The sequence below is a fragment of the Rhagoletis pomonella genome, unplaced genomic scaffold, assembly GCF_013731165.1.
Source record: "Rhagoletis pomonella isolate Grant_MI unplaced genomic scaffold, Rhpom_1.0 Rhpom_scaffold_00013, whole genome shotgun sequence".
In the NCBI taxonomy this organism is placed as follows: Eukaryota; Metazoa; Arthropoda; class Insecta; order Diptera; family Tephritidae; genus Rhagoletis; species Rhagoletis pomonella.
The window spans coordinates 14,542,521-14,551,107 of record NW_023458567.1 but is presented as its reverse complement, the minus strand read 5'-3'; the positions used below and the strand labels follow the sequence as shown (position 1 = coordinate 14,551,107).

The following is an 8,587-nucleotide window of genomic DNA, read 5'->3' as shown; positions in this document are numbered from 1 at the left end:
TACAGGACATTAAAAGAAATACAGAACATTTGACGTCCCGTATAAAAGAAATAAATTACCAGGACAAAGGGTCAAAAAAGAGGACTGTCCCGTATAATACAGGACGGATGGTAACCGTACTTATATAGCACATACATATGGATATATACATATGTATGTATGTACGTCGAGTGCAGAGATATCTCTACTTTTGTGCAAAGTGTTACTCGCTAATTAACAAAACACTTTCCGACTCATAAGAAAGTTACTGCAAACAAAACCTATAAATATGTATGTATGGTTTAGACGCATTTAAATAATAAATATTACCTTTAGAAAATGTAAAAATGGGGAAAACTTAAATAAAAAAGACTGCATTAAAATATATACAAAAAAAAACATTAAAGCTTCTGCCACTTTCCGTTCGTTACTAGCACACAAGACACCATCAGCTGAAACCTAAAACTGGCACTGGGGCTTAGATTTTGAAGTGAAGTTGTTAATGCACTGCCATAATTACTAAAACAACAAAACAAAATACATATGCATATGTATGTATATGTACATGTTCATATAATCAATTATAGGCGACCAGGTAGACCGCCACGGCCAGACAAATAATGCAGGTATAAAAATATAGAAAGCAAATGATTGTTTTCATAGAGCAGCGAGTACGTAAACTATAAACGAGTATATTTTTAAGGCGTAGATATAAATATGTTTGTATGAAAGTGCATATGTAAGAATTCATGCATGTATGTTTATATGGGGATACGCATGGGTATCATACATACATACATACTATGTTTGTACATACATACTTGCGAAGAATGCGGGGTGTGTGCTTACGATATTTTCCATGAGGTAAATTTTAAAGAGCACATATCTTTGAATTTTTTTATTATAAGATTCTAAATACACTGTATCACAAGTTTTAGTTTTCTTTTTGTTCTCCAGATGCCACTATCCAATTCTTATGCAGAATTACTCTGTGACTCCGAAAATCGAGTTAGTTTTTTTTTTTGGTAATACGTTTTCGAGATATTTGCAATTTACCGTTATTCAGCTTAAAAAAAAGTGGTACCACTTTATCACGTATATCTTACCAACCAATTGAACAATTGTAATACGAAATACGGCAAATGAAAGCCAATGAAACTCTCCATACGAACCTGCATACATATCTTTTCCATAGGGCTGATAGTTTCTGAGAAATTAATTAATAACTCCAGATTTTTAGTTTTTTTATGAGAAAAATAAAAAAATTCGCACTTTAACAGGGGAAAAATAAAAAATAACGACTATTTTGTTTTTGTTTTTTTTTTTTGTTAACTAATTTCTCAGAAACTATCAGGCCCATCGAAAGGAGATGTACATATACGTATATATATGGCCATGTTTATTGCAATTGTGAAATTGGTTCGTACGTGGTTAAGTGGAACCACTTTTTTTACAGCTGAATAACGGTAAATTGCAATAATCTCGAAAACGTATGCGTAGAAAAAAAAACTCGATTTCCGGAATCACCGAGCAATTCTACATAGGAATTGGATAGGGGCATCCATATAACATTTTTGCTGTAAACCAGTGATATCAATGATCAAAAGCAATTTAGTAATTTTTGATTTCAAATAATGTAGTTCAAATACATACATACATAGGTGGATTTAATTTTTGTTTGGCTTTGTTCTAAATGCAAAAATATGTACGTACAGTGAAAAAATTGCATAGTCAAATGATGGTTATGTTTTTACAAATGTACATATGTATGGCTGTATATATTTACTTATGTACATACAAACATTTACATGTGCATATATGTACATGTATACCTGGCAATACAATAAATAGATCTCTTTCATGTGCAAACCTTGCCCTGGATGGCAGGTTAATTTCAAAAACACTTTATTGACGACTCCATGCAAATTTTCGGTTTCTTCTGTTTACAATACCTGCAGCTGTTAATTCAATTCGCAATTTCTTGATGAACTGCAGTTTATGACATTGTGGAAAAATGCATTTCTAGCACTCGCTTGCATACCAGTGTTGCCTCTTTGCTGAGGTAAATTTGAAAATGGGGAATAACGACCATTACTGCAAGAGTGTCATAATCCAAATAATTAAAAACTCGACAAAAAAACGACTTTAAAGTTCACAGTTTACATATGTGTGTACGCACATACACATCGTCACCTGAAATGCAAAAAGACGTAACTAACATCGTCGCTGAAATACAAAAAGTCGTAACTAATAAAAAATTTCAAATTTAGTTTTTGATTGGTATGATGGATTTCATCGAATTACAACTCGCACATCATTTTATGAAAAAAAAATAAAAAAAATATTAGTCACGACTTTTTCCATTTTAGTTACGATGTTGTTACGTCTTTTTTCATTTCAGTTGACGATATGCTCTAATGGCAAAAAGTAAGACACATTTTCTTCTAATTAGCTATTGTTAATCGAGACAGCTATGCCATTTTTGTACAACTACACCTCTTCTAGGCGGTAATTTCTGCATACTTAACAAAAAAAAAAGTTAATTTATTGTGACGCTCTTTCAGCAAAGAAAATCCATTTAAAACTATTTCAAACAGAGCTTATTCAAGGTGGAAATCACATTTAGATTTAAAAATATTAGATTTTTCTTAGAAATTGTCCTCAAAAAAAGTGTGAACGACCTTTTTGTAATTTTTCTATTGTCAATTTGACAAGCCTGCCACACATAGCCCTTTGGTCACTTTCATTACATTTATTCCTATACCAAATGCCAAGTTCCGAAGTTATGAGGTGTGAATACCCCTTAAGTATCGCGTATTCAAACAAATGATTGGCCCAAAGTAAGGTCACTGAACTTTCTTCTTCCATGAAAAAATCAAAAAAAAAATAAAAAAAAAACAAGTCAAGACATAAAAAATGGATTGCACATTAATAAAAAGGTCAAATGCTGTTAAACGAAATTAAACAAGTAATTTTTAAGCAAAAAAAAAAAACGACTTAAATTCTCATATGAATGCTTAAGACTACCGTTAATTTCTTTATGATCCAATAATCGGATCTAAACCAAATTTTCTTAAAAACAAAAAAAAAATTGAAATTGGTTTACGTCGTCCAAAGTTATGTAGTAACATAGTATGTAAATAAATATATATTCCGACGAATTGATAACCTCCTCCTTTTTTTGAAGTCGATTAATAAACAACTTAAACCTACACACATTCTAAAAAAAAAAAAAAACAAGTAGTGGTTGAACTAACTCAGCTGCCGGTTCTCGAATATGTGTCTACAAGTCTAGCGTTTAAATTTAGGTTTTCTAAAAACAGCCAAACCTCAATAAGAAGACGGTTTTGAAATGTGATTTACATTGCAGACACCATACCGAGTATGGATTTTTTAATAAAACAAAAAAAAATACTTTGGTTGTTCACGCTTGCCTGATTATCAGGTTATCTGTTTATATTTTTTATTCAGTTAACAACAATAAAATAAACTACAGAATAATACTTTTTAACCAGATAACCAGGCAAGTGTGAACAACCACACCGATTTATAAAATTATGGGCAAGAAATATCGATATTTTTTGCTCTAAAAAGAGATGTTGAACGATTTTAGAGTAGCGTTGAGCCAGAAAATTCCCCATTAACACGAAAAGCTTTGAAATACCTACTCGAAATCTTGGAAATTCCTTAGGAAAAATCTAAAGAAAATTATCGAAGTCAAGAGTCATTTGAAAAAATATACCTAGGAATTTTTTGCTCTTACTAAAAAAGTCTAATTGTAAGGTCATGATAAAAATATTTTCCGCATTGGTACGACTCGTTTTTCGCTGCCATTTAATTAAAATAAAAATAAATTTTCAATTTCTTAAATTTCTCTCCACATAACGTCTTACGCAATGGTATTCACTGTAATTTTATAAACCAAATTGATCGTTAATTAACAGACCTCAATTCACAGACACTATGGAATTAGCACCAAAGTTGAATTCAAAAAGTATGGCAAAGTTTATGTGAAAAATGTGACCGCATGACCACAAAAAAATTAAAGTGCAAATTTTGTTTTCATACAAATTCATATTTACATATATATTTATTTACTACATATGTCAAGAATCAGCAGCGTCAAAAAATTAAGAGTGGGGAAATCTGCATGTGCTCTCCTCTCGCAAAATGAACTGAGCTATAAAGAAGGGGAAGAGCATGAAAAGCCAACCACTTTCTGTAAGCAAGACATGTTTTGAGCATACTGTACATAGTGCAAGTACGTGTGTATGTCAAGCAGCAACTACACATTCATACATATAGCGTAATCAAATTTAAGATAATCTAGATTTTTGACTGTATATATATTTATCTATATGCATGTAAATATGAATCGGATGCACTTTATTTGACAAAAAAAAATGTTGGTGAAAAGGCGTGAATTTTGACGTTACTTGGCAACACTAAGGTGATTCTCCTTACTATGATTTAAAAAAAAGTCCGTTTACAGCACTATTAGTCCATAAAAAAGCATCCAGATTCTAGATCAGCAAGATTAAAATATGCAGCAGCGTTCATAAACAAACCGCCACCTTTTTACTTTCAAAAAAGTGGCCGGTTGCACAGGGAAAAAATTTGTACAAACACAAAGAAAGTCTACCAATCGTGTGTGCGTGTGAGATTCCCATTTCCTGGCATACATACATACATACCAAGATATATTTTGTTTTCGTGGGGTACGAAACCGAAGCAAGAAACACTTGATAATGTGCGAGGATGAGAGTCGCCGCAAAGTACATAGATCTGAGAGCGTTCTCAGAAATTTCCCCTCCTCTCACATTACATTTTTTTCTTTTCTGCAGCCATCAGCTTAGGTAAAAAAAAGGTATATACATATACATGTACAAACAGACATACATATTTATAAATATGTATATAATTTGTACTTCAAGTGGAAGCTATTTTATAAAGTTGAATCATCAATTTTCATTATTTTTTTACTTTTCAGAGTTGACGCTATTCCAGTACGTTGTTTTCATTTAATTATGTAATTAGGTAGTATTATTTGTAGGTAGATATATAGTAGTGCCTTATATATTACTCAGATAAGGCATTTTATTTTCCTTTAAATGTGCTACGTTTTAACTTTCGACATGACAAATGTGTAATGAACAATTCAACAATTTCAACTTGAATGAAACGAGAATATCCCATCGAATTTTTCAGCTCATGTCTGCTGAATACACAATTGTGAGTGTTGCTTTTCATTGGAAGTCGCGGGTAAAAATCGTGCCCTTTAACATATACATATATGTTTTTATGTATACATATTTGCCAAAGTGAATCTGACATTTGACTGTTAAGTTCATTATGGCTGACAGTATGACGGTTAAACTTGATAATTTACTATTATAGAATTCAGCGCGATAAAGAACTTCTGATATTGAAAATATTAATTAATTTTTCATATTTTTTTTTTTAAACCTACGCAAAGTAGTTGAAAAAAATTTAGGAACTTTATTTCCAAGATATCAAAAATAAATTAAATATTTTTAAAATCTTAAATTTTAAAAAAAAATTTTAGAAAAAAAAAACAAATTAAATACTAAAATTTAACTAACAGCTTAACGGTTATTCGCATATAGGGCGGCCATAGGCTCTCAAACTTGAACTCTAAACATTTAAGTATGGTGGAGAGTTGTAACCAGGAAAAATTTTAAAAGATATGAAACTTTAATAAACATTTAAACTAAATAATAAGTGCGACGAAAGTAAATTCCGGAAAATTAAATTATGTATAAAACGAATTATTAAAAAAAAACTGATTCCCTTTAACAAAATGTGATGTTTCTTAATTTTCGGTTATATAAATTTAAGCTATCTACAGTTCATAAAGAATTGTTAAGAAAAGAATGGAAATTCGAGATTTTAGTAAAAACCGTTTTTAAATCGGCAGCTGAGATTGGGCGTTCTTCATAAAGTCATAAAGATTTTTAAATATATTTTATCCAAAACAAAATAAAAAGTTAATTATTAAAAAAATATAGGCAAATCAATTTTAATTAAATTTAAATTTTCAAAAATTGTAGGATTTTCCGAAAGCCTCTAGAAAACACGAAGAATCAGCTGTTGAAAATAAATGTAGGGATGTTTGAAAGAGAAAGTTAACTCACATTCGTCAGTTATCTAATAAAATATTTCAGTACAATACATAAAAATTAACTTAAGTGCCAGTTATCAATCGGCTTATAATCAATCACCTAGCTGTAGCACTAGCTAACAGCACTACATTTTTAAATGTTTTAAATAAATTTTCGCTTACCAGCAACATTCAGTATTTTTTTAAATTTATAAAACAACAACTCTTCACTTTTTAACAAAACAAAAATGTAGTTTTGTGCAAATGTATCCGCAATTGTGCATTGTGCTCACAAAAGATTAGAATTTCAAAAAAAAAATCGTACAGTATCCACATCTATGAACTTTGCTGTCTTTAAAATGGGCCTATTTTTTACCCGTGTTGAATAAATATTTGTCAGCAACACTCACAAAATCGCCATTTTTGATGTACTCAATGCTGCCGCAGCGATACCCAAGGTGAAAAACATACATACATACATACACAAACACATGTCCATTAAAATGCATGCGTATGTACGAATGTATGCACCACGTATGTATACTAGCGAAAATGCCTTGCCTTTTGCAAAAATAGATGCAGCTCTTTTATTATACATACTAACTTGCATTATTTAAACAATAAATCGACGGAAATTTGATAATGGAAATATGTATATCACATGACATCTGTGGTCCACACTGGTGAAGCTCGCATATTTTCCAGTTTCTTGTCGAAACGAAACGCAAGGGACCCACCATGGTGGAAGCCACACAAAGTGACTCCCGAACCGTGACAGAAAAGACTCGCATCACATTTTTACAAATTACATAAACCTAGGAATTAGGCAATTATTTATAACTAAATTTTCTTTGTATATTACCCAAGGAACATTCACAATTATTCTTTAAACAATTTCTTCTTTTACAATCGCTCCATACAAAATTGCAGCAAATTTATTCGTAGACAATCTTCCAACAATTATGTACCAACAGCCATTTTTCTCTGATTTCTGAAAATCGTACGAAGCGTTTTGGCAGCGAGGGAATGGAATTGTGAGCAATGTGATTGTGAGAGAGGGAAGGAGAGCGAGAGACCGTGTAAAGTAAATAGATATAAACGAGGGGAAATGAAAGTGACATGACGTCATCGATTTTATTTATCTATATACAATCATATTTATATATGTGTATGTACTTATATGTCTACCTTTTTAGTTCGTTTGATGAGGGGAAACTACTGCTGTGAAAACATGGGCGGATTCCGTGATATGGACGGTCGATAATGGCTACGCGATACGATTTTCCAGACGATTTCTTAATATATGTAAGAAGTTTTGATTTGTAAATAAAATAATTTAGGTTTCATAAAAAATAATAAAATAACATAAGCAAGTTGTAATCAAATTAAATGTAATAATAAAATACATAAATGAGATAAAATTATCTATAATGTAATAAATGTAAATATATATAATAATGTATATATGATATATATTTTATATGTTTATAGTTTATACTAAAGTTTATGTACGCAGGTATGAAAAAACAAGTAACTTCTACAGTTTTGGTGTTTCCATTCTCAAGTTTTTACAGCGTACTCCATAAAGTTTGACACCTATTCAGGTAAACAAAAAAAAAAAATCAAACATGATGTTAATAAAAAATTAATAAAATGCGATTTTTTAATGCAAACATTTTTTGATTTTAATCTATCTCACACTCTCATGGTAAAAATCAAACATGATGTTAATAAAAAAAAAATTAAATGCGATTTTTTAATGCAAAATTTTTTTTGATTTTAATCTATCTCACACTCTCATGGAAAGCCGAGGTAGTTACGCACATTTTGATATCTTAACTGATTTTCTCCGACAAAGAGTTTATTAACTGCAAACAATTGAAAAAAGATACTTCTCCGTGAGTTCAAATTTTTTTATCGAGATTTTCGAATATCATGACGAAATAAAATAATAGATGTCTTCTTTTTTCCATAAAGAATGTAAAAAAATATATTTCACAAAAAAAAAAATATTGAGGTGTAACTATTGTATGGAATGACCCATATACATCCATATATAGAAAATAACAGCTATGTTTTCTTAGGCAATGATCGGAATCCGGATACAAATTTTGAAATATATTTCGACACAAAAATATTTACATATATCTACGAAGTATAAAAATAACAAAAACATACTATAACCTAAATCTTATAAATAAATCACATTTTCTTCATTGGTATTAATCCTTTTTTATATGAATATTTATGAAACTAAAAAAACCAAGTTTTTCGAGAAAAAATCGAAAATGCTTCTTCGAAAAGAAAATGTTGTGTTCAACAACACAAAGTTTGCCTAGAAAATTATCTTTTGCAGAGGTCAATTTTTCATGTAAACTAGCGTTATTTTAATATGTTTTATTTTAATTTTATAAATATTAATTTAAAAAATATTAACAGCAACCAATTAGCTTGGAACCAAAATTAGCTTTTTTTCTTGCCATCCAT

At 30.2% G+C, this 8,587-nt stretch overlaps 1 protein-coding gene across 3 annotated transcripts in view; it reads right to left on the bottom strand.

Annotated features, from left to right (window-relative positions):
- Positions 1 to 7,052, bottom strand: part of LOC118748844 (protein suppressor of sable) — a 32,143-nt gene extending 25,091 nt beyond the window's left edge. For 2 of the 3 annotated variants that reach the window (XM_036483544.1, XM_036483546.1), the window contains exon 1: positions 6,963 to 7,052. The gene's annotated coding sequence lies outside the window, so the exon portion shown is untranslated. Of the gene's footprint in view, positions 1 to 4,962; positions 5,206 to 6,962 lie in introns of those variants that run through there. The other variant, XM_036483545.1, reaches the window with a different exon arrangement.
- Between the last annotated feature and the right edge of the window lie 1,535 nt (positions 7,053 to 8,587).